General features: G+C 45.5%; 1 protein-coding gene across 1 annotated transcript in view; it reads left to right on the plus strand.

Moving 5' to 3' along the window:
- LOC310668866 (large ribosomal subunit protein uL29-like) overlaps nucleotides 1-14632 on the plus strand; it is a 455615-nt gene that overhangs the window by 35174 nt on the left and 405809 nt on the right. The window lies entirely within an intron of this gene.

Below are 14632 nucleotides of genomic sequence, written 5' to 3' on the forward strand. Positions count from 1 at the left end.
CTCCCACCTGAATACCTTTGACCTCTTGGTCCTTTCTAATCATATTTAGCAAAACCTCTAGGACCGATATAAAAAGCAATGGAGAAATTGGGCAACCTTGTCGTGTTCCTTTTTCAATCTTAAACTCTTCTGTCATCACATTATTCACAATTAATTTTGCCTTTTGGTCTGAATAAATTGCACCTATACCATTTTCAAAACCTTGTCCTACCCCCATCCCCTGTAAATTCTTCTTCATAAAACTCCAAGAAATATTGTCAAAGGCTTTCTCTGCATCCACGAATATCAGAACTGCTTTAGTATTGATATTCACTTGTAGTTTTTCTAGAATATTAATTATATTCCTCGTATTGTCAGACAGATGTCTGCCTGGGAGAAAGCCCGCTTGGTCCGTATGAATTTCTTCTGCTAACACTTTTTTAAATCTTTTAGCCAAAATATCTGCAAAAATTTTGTAATCCACATTAAGCAGCGATATAGGGCGGTAGTTCTTAAGCTGTGTCTTCTCAGTCTCTGTTTTCGGTATAAGTGTAATGTAGGCTTCCTTCCACGACTCTGGTGCCTGTCTTCCTTCCAATATTTCATTGCAGACTTCCTTCAATGGTTGTATTAACCATTCTTTCAAAGATCTGTAATATCTTGAAGTCAAACCATCTGGTCCTGGGGATTTGCCTAATTGCATGTTTTGGATGGCCCCCTCCACCTCCTGATCCGATATCTTATAGTTCAACATTAACTGTTTTTCCTGAGAGATTTTACGTAGTCCATTCATTTTTAGAAATCGATCAATATCCATTTCTTTTTGCTTCTCCTGTGTATAAAGTTGTTTGAAGTATCTCTGAAAACACTTCCTAATCTCCACTGGGTTCTGTATATTCTTTCCTTCCACTTCCAAGTTCGTAATAGTATTAAGTTTTTGTCTTTTTTTTCATCTGCCAGGCCAACAATTTTCCACACTCGTTTGCCAGTTCAAATGTATTTTGCCTCATCTGTTTGATCTTCCATTCTATTTCCTGATTCATCAGCTTCATATATTGTGTTTGGTATAGCTTTATTTCTTTCAAAATCTCCTGCGACTTTGGTTTTGCTCTCAGTTTTTTCTCTCCTTCCTTTATTTTCCCCAAGATTTTGTCCTTTTTTAAATTCTGAATTCTCTTCTTAATTGCATTCCGTTGTATTAGGAATCCTCTCATAACCGCCTTGCTTGCGTCCCAAATTACTCTTTTTTCCACTGTAGTATTCATATTTATCTCAAAATAATCTCTTATAGTTTCTTGGGCCTTCTTAGTCACCTCTTCATTCCTAAACAAAGTATCATTCATCCTCCATCTAAAGGAGCCAATTGGCGTCAATTTCATTTCCATCTTCACAGCATTGTGGTCAGAGCAAGTTTTAGGGCAGATCTCCGTTTTGCAGGCCTTCGGGACCAATCCCCTGGTTACCCAAATTTGCTCAATTCTTGTCCAAGTCATTTTAGCCTCAGAAAAAAAGTTCCCTCTCTTCCCAGAGGGTTCTTCATTCTCCAAATGTCAACTACTTTCAGTCATGTCAAAAAGTTTTTGGTAGTCTACCATCTTTGGTGACTACCTGTCTCTGTGCCTTGTCCATATTTGTAGACACCACTCCATTCATATCTCCCATTAAGATCACATTGTAGTCCATATAGTCCATCAAAGTCTCATGTAGCTTCTTAAAGAACTCCGATTTTCCTTCATTTGGTGCATAAATACCTACAATCAAAAATTACTCTCCTTGTAATTGAATTTCAATTGCAACAAATCTTCCTTGATCATCTTTAAATATAAATTTTGGTGATAGGCTCTCCTTTGCATAGAGGGCCACTCCTCTTTTTTTAACTTTGTCCGATGAAATAAATTCTTGGCCCAATCTTTTATTAATCAATATCTTCCTATGTAGCCTTATCACATGTGTTTCTTGTAGGCAAATCAAGTCCAAATGCTCTTTTTTCAATAAATGAAATACTCTCCGCCTTTTTTCGGGGGAGTTCAGTCCATTAACATTCCAGCTCAAAACCTGCAGCGCCATCATGTGGTTACTCTGATACCCCCCAACTGCACCCAATGCTTGTTCCTCTTCTGTTGGTAGTGATGATGGCACGTTCACTGGGAGGTCCAATCCAAAGGATAATGTTGATCTATCCAATGTTCCCCTGTTTGGTGATCTTCTGTCCAATGCTCCTTGCTCTGGTCCTCTATCTGGTGATCTTCTATCCAATGCTGTTGGCTCTTTTCCAATTCCCTTCTGCAGGTCCCCTTCGTAATTGATCAGAAACTTTACTTTATCTTCTACTGATCTTATTTTTATTTTCCTTCCTTTAAAGCTAAAAGATAGGCCTTGGGGGAACTCCCACCTAAAGATGATGTTATTCCTTCTCAGCAAAGCAACAATATCTCTGTAATTGGATCTAAGATCCAAAAGGTATTTTGGAACGTCTTCAAAAATTTCCACTCTTGACTGGTGTATTTTTAGATTCTTCTGGTAGTGCCAACCCAAAATTTTGTCTCTCTCTTCTTTGGTCCGGAGGGAAATCAAACAGTCTCTTATTCTATTCTTCTCTTTCTTCCCTCCTCTTCCAAGTCTAAATGCCTTCACAATTCTAAACTCTTCTCGACTCAAATCCAATTCCCAAAAATCAGCAAATTCCTGTGTAAGAAAGTCTATCAGACTTTCCTTCTCCAATTCCGGTATGGCTCTGATCCTCAAATTTGTCTGTTTTTCTTTAAGTTCAATCATAGCAAGGGTCACCTTATGTTCATCAAGTTGTCTCTGTAGGGTTGGCACTACCTCTTTCTCCAATTGAGTTATTTTACAATCAGCTGCTGCTGCCTTCTCCCTAGCTTCCTCCACAGTTTGCCGTGTCAAAGTAGATTCCTGTATCAGTTTCTGAATAGATTCTGTATTAATGTTCACCTTTAGTCCCAAGTTATTTATACTTTCAGTTGCAGTGTCCACTTTCTTGTTAAGTTGTTCCAGTGAATAATTTATCTTACTTAATGCAACTGCTAAAGCCTCTTCTGTCGACATTCCTTTTGATTTTAAATGTACTGGTGCAGAAACAGCAGCTGCAGAAGTGGCTGAGGTGGCTGAGGGGCCTGATGTTGAAGCTTTCCTGGGTTGCTGCCAAGTCTTACCAGATCTCAATGTTCCCCCAGCTGCTGGTTTCTCTATTTTTCCCTTTTCATTTGCCATAACACTTAACAAACTCAAGGTCAGTCCCAAAGTCTCACAGTTTCTTATCTTGTGACTGGAAAGTCCCCTAGCCCAGCTCTTTTAAAGTAACCAGTTTTAGAGGCTTCCACTAGGGGGAAACAGTTTCTATTTGTAATAGTCAATTAGTATCCTCTTTCAAACACAAATCCAAGTTAGTTTCAATTTTCAACTACTTTTACTCCTTTTTAGTAACAGCCGGAGACAACAGAAACAATATATTACTCTTATTTTGTTAGCTGTCAAAGGACGATCTAAGCGCTGTCAATAGATATTCCAAAACGTCGGTCTTACAAGCAGCCCTTTTCCAGGGTCAGAGCGGCAGTGTTTTTACTCTCCTCGCTCTCTCTTGCAGGTATATTCTGTCCTCAACTCCCCCCCCCCCTTCTCCTGCCACCAAAGGCGGGGTTTTATACTCTTTTCCGGTGGAAATTTAGTCTTTTACAGCAGGCTTTCCAAGACTTTAGCTTGCAGCCTTATTGCTTCTGTCTATTTACAAATAGGGAAGGCGGACTTCCTGTGTTGAGCCTCCCCCATTTTCGATGCCAAATTAAACTTTTAAAGTCCAAATTTCCCTCTTCCGCTCTACTCACGGATAGTTCTTTGAAGTCAAATTGTCCACAGAAAAAAGTCAGTGCTCTCCGGCAACAGCTATGCGGCTCCGCTCCGTGGAAGAAGCAGACGATCCGAAGCACCGCGCCACTCACCCCACTTTGCTCCGGATCCCCGAAACCGGGTTTCCCCACGAGTAGGGGAGGCGCAAAAGGTGCCCACCGAATCCCACGCTCACAGGCTTCTCCCGCCTGTGATTTTTTGCGGGTCTCCGCCTTCGCCGTGGCGGCCAGACCCAATTCCCACGGGGCTAATTCCTCCCGATCAGAGGAATTCCGCCATTGTCCGGAGGCACCTCCCCGGAAGTGCCCCCATGCAGTAGTCACCTGCAGACTAGACTACTTTAACTTGCTGTACACCTGAGCCGGGGAGGGCAGGGTATAAATGCGAGAGAGAGAGAGAGAGAGAGAGAGATATGCAGGGCTACCCTTGAGACTGCTCCAGAAAACTCCAAATGGTCTAAAATGCAGATGCATGAGTTCTTACTTGGACTTTGTGGAGAGCCTACATTCAGTTGGTTGTTCATCAGCTAGATTGGCTCCAGGTGGAGTATCGAATCAGGTTCAATGTTTTGGTGCTAATCTTTAAAGCCCTAAACAGTCTGTGACCTTTCTTACCTGTCGGAATTATCTTCCAATACACCCCCCATGAGTGTGACGCTCATCTAACAGCAACCTACTGGTGGTCCCTGGCCCAAAACATATCCAGCTGTCCTCGTCCAGAGCCAGAGCCTTTTTGGTGGAATGCTTTGTCTAATGAGACCAGGGCTCAGTTCAATCTATCTCAGTTCTCTCACATGTCATGGTGAGTGGGCTTGCACATTCCTATGACCCTTGTGAGCGAAGCCGTTGGGAATTTCGTACTCCCAGCAGGGTCACCCAAGGCGGTAAGGTCAAAGAAAATTAAATATGCTCAGAGTCCTGTAGTGATTTCATGCTCTTTATTGCAGCTTGTAAAACAGTGACTGAATTTCCCCCCAAACCTCAGGCTTTTATATACATTATTTACACAATGAGTCCCGTCTGACTGGCTGGTTCTGCTTCCCTCCTGGAGCCTGATTGGTCTTTTCCTGCAAGCCAATCAGTTCTTGCAGTCTAGGATCCTACTTGTCTATTGTTCTAGGATCCAAGCTTAGTACATAACAGGGAAGGAGCTAGACACAGAATGATCCAAGAAGTCCTCAACGGCAGAACAGGTGGATGATAACAAGCATTGTGTTACAACGGCTGTGAAGGCGGATGAAGGCTGCAGCAGATAGGATCCACCAGTTCGTCGTGACTACTCATGCCATCAGAAGAGAGCCCTACTGCGAAGACTGTGCGTTGATCGGCGTGCACTGATCTACACACATAAAACAAATTCACGCACAAGCGTCTTCCAAAAACCCAGCCCCCCAAACCCTCCCCCCATGGCGATCACTAAATGGCTACAGGGGCAGGAATGTGAAGCCCCTAGTCATGAACCGACACATGGGCGGTCAGTCGTTTTGACTCAAGGAATGAGGCAGTTGAGCAGCTGAGCAGCTGTATCCATGACTGAGCAGCCCTTTTTAGGATCCACTATGCTCACCCCAAAAAGGGGAAGGGGCTGGAAACGGTGCACTAAACATAGTCTGCCTCCCTTTTTCCCTGACTGGATTACCGCGCCCAGTGGGGTCACCAGCCAGGGGTCGTAAAAGACAATTGAAGGAAGAAAAAGGAGGCTACACATTCTTCTGGAAAGGTCTATCTGAACAAGAACATTGAATACATGGGTAGGCTTCGCTATGAAAAACGACCTTGTGAAGCTCCTGTCAGAAGTCCCTACCGGCATTAATGAGCGACTCTCAACCCTTCGAATAAAGCTCACAAAAAACCAACAGGTTACTATTATAAACACTTATGCACAAACACTGGATGCCGATGAAGACATTAAAGAAAATTTTTACTCTCAGCTGGGTACCATCCTATCAGAGACGCCCAAGGAAGATAAAATTATCCTTCTAGGTGATTTTAATGCAAGAGTTGGGCGAGATTTCAATCTGTGGCCTGGGACTATTGGGAAAGAAGGAATTGGCAACAGCAACCACAAAGGAATCTTACTTTTGACGATATGTGCAGTGCACAACCTTGTTATTACCAAAACACTCTTTTGTTTTTTTTATTTTTAAATAATATTTTATTAGATTTTACAATCAATAAACACACAATACGAATAAACAGATAAAAAGAAAAACAATGCAACAACATACATACAGTACAACAACACATATAAAAGAAAATATAAACAATAAACAAAAAAAAGTTAAAATCAATCATTGTGTCTTTGTATTTTTTTCCTTAGCCTGGATCTGCGACTTCCCCAGACCTTCCCACTCTGTATTCCAGATCTTATATTCTGACAGTAAATTCCTTCCCTCTGTCATATCTTAAATTAAACATACTCTTAGTGTCTTAATATAATTACATTTCCATATATTTTAAAGCATTAATCTTTCTTAATCTTTAAATTTTTATGCTAATAGTCTTTTAGGTTCGATCTGGTGTCATCAAACATTCATTATCTTATAGTGTTTCTGTAGATAGTCTTTAAACTTCCTCCAGTCTTCCTTCACTGTCTCTTCTCCCTGGTCTCTGATTCTGCCAGTCATTTCTGCCAGCTCCATATAGTCAATGACTTTCATCTGCCATTCTTCCAGCGTGGGTAGTTCTTGTGTCTTCCAATACTGTGCGATGAGTATTCTTGCTGCTGTTGTGGCATACATAAAGAATGTCCTATCCTTCACATGCACCTGTTGGTTGACCATACCCAGGAGAAAGGCTTCTGGTTTCTTCGGGAATGTGTATTTAAACACCTTTTTCAGTTCATTATAGATCATCTCCCAGAAGGTCTTAATCCTTGGGCACGTCCACCAAAGGTGAAAAAAAGTACCTTCTACCTCTTTACATTTCCAACATTTATTATCAGACATATGATAAATTTTTGCTAGCTTGACTGGTGTCATGTACCATCTGTATATCATTTTCATTATATTCTCTCTTATGGCATTACATGCCGTAAATTTCATACCAGTGGTCCATAACCGTTCCCAGTCAGCTAGCATTATATTGTGACCAACATCTTGTGCCCACTTAATCATTACTGATTTCACTTCCTCATCCTGTGTGTTCCATTTCAGCAGCAAGTTATACATTCTTGACAATATCTTAGTTTTGGGTTCTAATAATTCTGTTTCCAATTTTGATTTTTCCACCTGGAAGCCAATTTTCCTATCCAATTTAAATGCCTCCATTATCTGATGGTAGTGAAGCCAATCGCGGACTTTGCTTTTTAGCTTATCAAAACTCTGTAGTTTCAGTTTATCTCCATCTTGTTCTAAAATCTCCCAATATTTTGGCCAATTGGCTTCCATATTGAGTTTCTTTAAAGCTTTTGCTTCCATTGGAGACAACCACCTTGGAGTCTTGTTTTCCAAGAGATCTTTATATCTAGTCCATACATTAAACAGTGCTTTCCTGACAATGTGAATTTTGAACATTCTATGCACTTTAACCTTGTCATACCATAAGTATGCGTGCCAACCAAATACATTGTTAAATCCTTCTAAATCCAATATGTCTGTATTTTCAAGAAGTAGCCATTCTTTCAGCCAGCAAAAAGCTGCTGCTTCATAGTAAAGTTTTAAGTCCGGCAGGGCAAAGCCCCCTCTTTCCTTTGCATCTGTTAATATTTTAAATTTTATTCTGGGCTTTTTGCCCTGCCAGACAAATCTGGATATATCTTTCTGCCACTTCTTGAAACAGTCTGTTTTGTCAATAATCTGCAATGTTTGAAATAAAAATAACATTCTTGGCAACACATTCATCTTTATCACAGCAATACGGCCTAAAAGTGATAGTTTCAAATTTGACCATGTATCTAGATCCTTCTTTATCTCCATCCAACATTTATCATAATTGTCTTTGTATAAATTCCCATTTTTAGCAGTCATGGTAATTCCCAAATATTTTACTTTTTTCACCACTGTCAATCCTGTTTCATTCTGAAACCTTTCTTTCTCAATTTCTGTTAATTTTTTTGTCAAAACCTTAGTTTTTGTTTTATTTAATTTAAAACCTGCCAATTGACCAAATTCTTGAATCAGTTCTAATACTTTTTTCACACTAGATTCTGGCTCCTGTAGTGTCAAAACCAGGTCATCTGCAAAAGCTCTTAATTTATACTGTTTAGCTCCGACCTGTATCCCTTTGACCAATTGGTCCTTTCTAATCATATTCAGCAACACCTCCAGGACTGATATGAATAACAAAGGGGAAATAGGGCAACCTTGTCGTGTTTCTTTTTCTATTCTGAACTCCTCTGTCAAGGAGGGTGGGTGACTCTCGAGGTGGCGACGAGAAAAGAGGCCGGGCAGGGGCCGGCGCCGAAAGATATAGGGAGTTGGTCACGCCCTCCTCGGGGTGGCTCCGGACCCGCCCCCTGGGCGTGGGGCGCCGGCCAGGTGAGCAGGAAGGGGCAGGGGCTACCACCCCTGCGTGGGCGGGGCTCGGGCTCCCGTCCACAACCACTCCCCTCCCTTCCAGGGAGGAGAGTCTTTGTGGTTCGAGGACCCGACCCCCGGGAGGTGGAAATGAAAACACAAGGACACGAGATGTATGGTTTATGGGCAAAGAAAAGGCCACAACTTTATTGGTTACCGCAGTGAAAAGGTATTGGCTTAGGCATTGGATGACCACAGCAGAGGGGTTGATTCACCAGTAGATGGAGCCTGTTGATGCCGATCCAACTATAGGCTCACCCATGATGTCACCGGGGGTCGTGCCATGGCCTCCCGCCAAGCAGGCATCGGACAGAATACACGACCGCCAGATTCCTTTAACGGAATACCCAAAATTGAAGGCATAGGCGATGGCCACACCTAGCCTTCCCACACAGCGCAACACTCAAATCCAATGCCTAACCGCCACCCGAGCCGAAAGCTCGCAGCCAATACCCTCACAGCTGTAACCAATCCCTAACGCTCCTGATAACGCTGTCCAACCATAAATCATTCCCTTGATCCGTGAGGTGAACCCCGTCATCCCGGTATAAGGCCTTATCGCCAATCCGGATGCGGTCATGAGCAATAACCTGGCCATACAAACAGCGCACCCAACGGGACACGGCCCGATTAAAGAATTTTCTGGTTCTTTCAATGGCCATACAGCTCTGCGCACCACGCCAGACAGTTCTTTTCAAAAGGGAGGACCAGAACACCGTTGTTCTGGGGCACGAGGCCGCAATTTCATCCAAGTCAGATCTAATGTCCCAAGATAAGTCCACACTTTTTCTGCTCACAAGATCATTCTCTCCCAATTGAATGATAAGGATGTCAGGAGGGCCGAATGCAGCCACCTTCACCCTTAGCAATGGCATGAGCTCCTCCCAAAGCATGCCTCTTCTAGCGAACCAATAAACGCGTACTCCCGGATGTAAACCCAGATTGGGAGTGAGGCCCCGGCTGGAAGCCCTCTGGCGGGCCCAATGGACAATACTGTGCCTGCAAATCCACACGTTCTTCTTGAGATATACTAAGAATGAAAAGAGAGAAAAGACGGGTAAGTGGGAGTACGGGAGTGGACACACTTTAACGGATATAAATTTTATAAGCATCGGACTTCCACCGGCCCAACTCCTTGATCCTATCTGCAGGAAGGCCCAAACACGCGGCTGTTGTGGCAGCACCAATCCTGAATGAATGGGCTGCATAATCCCGGGAAGGTAAACCACAAGCATCAATGGCCTTGCGGAGCACCCTTGAGAACTGGTGTCTTAACAAAGGAGATCTGTCCTCGTGGACCAGAAGTGGGCCGGGACCGGGTGGGCGAAGGCGGAGGAATCGCCTGGTATCCTTGACCGGGCATGGTCCGGGCTCCGCAGATGCTGTAAGCTTTACTAGGACCCCCCCTGCCAGCCTGGTCCGTCTTTGACTGACGAATCCGCACTGTCATGCATGCCTCAGACAGGTGCACATCCTCCAAAAGGAGTCCGCGCGTTGAACCGTGTGTAGTAGCCTCAACCACCACCTCGCCCACGTGCAGGGCGCCGAAGAAGGCGATGGCGTAAGCCGCTGAAAAGAGTCGAGCCTCGAACTTAGACCAGCAAACCGACCTAAGTTTTGCCCGTATCTGGGAGAGCAGCCCATATGAAATTGGTTTACGGCCCCCTACTCTGGAGGGTTGCAGCCTACCCCAACCCTCTATCGCTCTGCGTATTAGAAAGTCGCTGCAAGGGTCAAAGGCAAACGTGGCTTTGGCGAAAAAACTGATAGCGGCCGTGTGTATTTTTAGGGTTTTAGGGGCTCGCCCCAAGTCATCAAGATGGGCTAGGTATTGGAGAACGTCATCAGTGGTAGGTGGCACACTAGCAGAGAGCCCCGATACCCCGACCCTGAAGCCCAGGAAATCGCACCAGGCCTTCTTGTAGGACCTAAGAGTGGAAGGTGCGACAGACGCTAATACTCCCTTGATCACTTTGCGTCTCCAACGCTCCACAGGTGCTCCGGAAAGGGTTCGGGTAACAGTTGAGCTCCAGGTGCTAGCGACCGGAAGCGGGACATCTGAAATCGAGACAAGGCGTCAGCAATATTATTATCTACCCCTGGCACAAATTTAGCCAAAAAGATTATATTGTACTCAAGGCACCGGAGGACGAAAGACCGCAGGAGGGCAGAGACCCTCGCCGATTTGGATGATTGCCTCGCCAGGATTTTTACCACCGCCAGGTTGTCTGATCTGAAGCACACCCGGCGATTTCGGAACTCCTCTGTCCAGATATGTACCGCTACTGCTAAAGAACTCGAGAAAAGTGAGGTCACGTGTGATGGCACCACCCTGCCAGCTCGTTGGCCACCGCTGGGCGCACCAACGTCCCCTGAAATACACGCCAAAGCCTAGAGATCCTACCGCGTCGGATTGAACCTGGAAGTCTGAAGACAGATTAAGAACATCCTGCCACAGAGAGACCCCATTATAGCGATCCAGGAACGTCACCCAGACCTCCAGGTCCGCCTTGACTGACTTGGGAAGCCGGACTCTGTGATGCGGGTACTTGAGGCCCGCTGAAAGCCTGGCCAGCCGGGCGCAGAAGGGGCGCCCAGGGGAAACCACCCTACACGCAAAGTTGAAATGGCCCAACAGGGACTGGATCTGTCTAAGAGTGATCTTTTTTAGAGTAAGAGTAGATTGTACCATTTCCTTGAGGCTGACAATTTTTTCCTTAGGTAAGCGAGAGGACTGGGCAATTGTGTCCAACTCGATACCCAGGTACATGAGGCGTGTAGCCGGGCCCTCCGTTTTCTCAGCCGCGAGAGGAACACCCAGGTCTCGAGCTAAGGTTGAAAAGGCCTGGAGGAGTGAAGCACATTCACCTGACCCTGACCTACCCACGAACAGAAAATCGTCTAAATAGTGTGTGACCCCGGTGGAATTTGTCCTGAACCTTAAGGCCCAGTCCAGAAAGGTGCTGAATGACTCGAATGCCGAACAAGCGACTGAGCAGCCCATCGGCATGGCCCTATCTACGTAATATTTTCCCTGAAACTTGAAACCCAATAACCAGAAATCCTTGGGGTGTACCGGCAGGAGGCGGAAGGCCGATTCAATATCACATTTTGCTAAAAGGGCCCCTTGCCCAAAGCCCCTAATTAACTTAACTGCTTGATCAAAGGTGGCATATTTTACTGAGCAGAACTCTGGCGGGATAGCATCGTTCACTGATCCGCCCTTAGGATACGATAGGTTGTGAATGAGGCGAAATTCGCCAGGGGTCTTTTGGGGCACGATGCCCAGCGGTGATATGTGTAAATTTGGGATGGGAGGTTTTTCAAAGGGGCCCGCAACCCGCCCAGCGGTCACTTCTTTGGCAATCTTCCTCTCCGCCACTTCCGGTCTCTCCCTAACTGATTTTTGATTGGGGGAATCCTTGGCCATTAAAGGGCCCACAACTGGGATGCGAAACCCGGTGGAAAACCCGTCCCGAAGATATGACGCAGCCGCTCTATCAGGGTAATATGCAAGCAAGTCGCAAAGGGGGGCTAACTTAATGGGGGAAAATGCCAACTCCAGCACTACCTCACCTTTCGTTCCCTGCTCCGGGGGCTCCCCTGGAACTGGTATGATGGAACCCCCGGCCTCCACGAAAGGGCTGTTTACCCCCTTTAAAACAAGTCGCCACGGGGTGAGCCCCGGCACACCTCTCGCATTCGTGGGGGTATTTGCATGCCACCCTCTGGCAAGAACCCTTATTGAACTCCCAACACACCCTGCGTCTGAAATCCCTTCTGGGGTCCGCCCTGGCTAAACGAAATGAGTCACCCTGCTTTTTCTCGACATATGGCCCCACCGCGATTGACCAAATACCATTCTCAATCTGGTCCCAGCGTGCAGTTGGTATCCTGGAGGCCTTTCTACGGAATTTTTTGTCGTAACTTATGGCGGCTGCCTCCCCTGAAAGGGCATACGCGGTACGGATATGGGAGAGGTATGCGACCAAATGGACCGCCCTCTTGGGATAAGCGGCAACTATTGTTCCCATAAAGGCCTGGAAGCCGTCCAGCCAATTCTCGAAAGTCCTTGGCACGGAGGGATACTTACTCTTCCTCTTCCCATGAGAAGGCCTCCTTTCGCCCCTGCCTAACTCCTCCGCTGGAGGAACTAGCTTGAACATATCCACAAATCCGCCATTTAAAATTTTCGCACGTAATTTGGGTGAGAGGTGATCCCCAGGGATCACAGCGGCGGTTGAGTAAGTGGAGGCAGCTGATTCCTTTACTAGGGCCCCATCCTTCCACTCCTGGGTACCCCCAAACTTCTTCCTGTGAGAATTAGCCCTCCTAGATATGGCCCAATCAGGGAGACCTGAAATCTCCTCCCCTTTTCCCCAATATGATCCCAGAGACGCGTCACTATCGTAATCTGAAGTGGAGCTACCTGTCTCATCATCGGTATCGCTCTTCCTAGACTTCCTCCTTCTGCAGGTGTGCTTCTTCTTTTCGCGCCTCTTCCCCGCTGGTTTTTTCTCAGGTAGCTCGACGGACGTCACCTCCGGGTCCTGCTGCTCTTCCTCTTCTGTCGAAGAAGTTGACTCGGGTCGCTGCACCCTAGACCGCCTGACCTGTACCCAATCGGTAGAACTAGACAAAGAAGCGTTATCAACATGAGCGGACTTAGAGGACGCCTTACCCCCGTGGCCACGAGACGTGGATGCTGATGACTGTGCCTGAGATCTGGTCTGCACGGGCTCTGTCCTGCCGATCGTGCCCGCCCTTGCCAGTTGTGTATCGCTAAAGAGGGCGGCCGAGGTGCTCGGTAGTTCGTCATTGTGAGCAGATTGGGGACTCTCCGGAACCACTTGTGTATCCGGGATGACGTCAGGAGAAGAGGGGGGGCTGAGGTTCTCCTCTGGGTAGCGTTGCTCATAGTCATCTATAAATGACCTGAAAGCTTGCAGAAAATGAGAAATAGGCTTTTGATTACTGCTCTTTCCTTGTGGTCTCCCAGATGTATTTGCCCCCACGCTGCGCGTGGCACCGGACGCGCGCTTCCTTTTTGGATCCATGGGGAGTTTACTTTACGAAAGGTGGCTTACTGTTCTTGGTATTGCCGTTATTTTCCTCCTCCCTTTATTTGTTTATTTATTTATTTATTTATATTATTTGTTATTGTTATTAAAACTAATGTATATATTTCACAACCTATCTATCTATCTATCTATCTATCAAAATGTAACTTTATATGCGTGTGTGTGTGGGTGTGCTATCTACGTAAATATATATATATATAAAAACGTGAGTGTGTGCGTGTGTGTAGTGTGTGTGAATGTGTGGGTGAGCGTGTGTTTAGGTCTACTTATCAATCAAATAAGTTCAATTATTAAGATTATTATTATGATTATTATTATTATTATTACTATAGAATGTTCCTCAGCTCATTCAACTAATGGCTGAGTTCAATTTGCCTGCGTATGTCAGATAAACCGTCTAAATGATTAAATCTCTAGGAATCCCCCAGCAATGAACTAAAATTGTGAAGCCAACGACAAAATGGTATAAAACGATGATAATATCAAGTGCAAAACAACACTTAACACTGGCGAATCGAAGAATCGAAGAATCAGCTTTCGGATGCCCCAAATAGAATAAAAGTAGTATCAAGTTGAATTAAGTAGAAAGGTTTAAAAATAATCAAATGCTGCTCAAAAACTATGAAACTATGAAGCAAGAGCTGCCGTGTCGCTAAATGGTATTGGAAGTTTAACGAATAATGAGTAGGCGCGTGGGAAGCGGTAGCGGTAGAAATGCCTGCTTCACCCCGCCACCCAAGCTCCCCTCGCTGGAAAACCGTTCCGGAACTAGATTTGTAGCTTTAACGGTGAATGAATAGGAGCTTGCGACAGAAGCGCCACGCGCCCTTGAAGTAGCGAGCAGCCCGAGTATCACACTGTGCTTAGCGCAGGAACACCCGGGATGGATTGGGTAAAGTGGGCACTGAATGGAGAAACTACACTCTACTAAATCACGATTTTGTAAGGAAGCACGTGGACCACAATCTGTGTAGAAATGGGGTTCCGATCAGGCGTGGGCTTAATAAGAAAGAACCCTAGGATATCCCTGCTTCACAATTCATGGGTTGCGTGTTCCCCCCTCGGCCTCCTCGTGACGCCGTGAGCACGTGTTACCCAGTGCCGACCCCTCCGAAAATAAAACAAAGAACGCGCGGCCAGAAACTGCTACACCACGGCGAACCTCTCGCAAACCGAAGATAACAGGGCAGAA

The sequence above is a fragment of the Podarcis tiliguerta genome (genome assembly GCF_965153285.1).
Source record: "Podarcis tiliguerta genome assembly, chromosome: W".
NCBI lineage: Eukaryota > Metazoa > Chordata > Lepidosauria > Squamata > Lacertidae > Podarcis > Podarcis tiliguerta.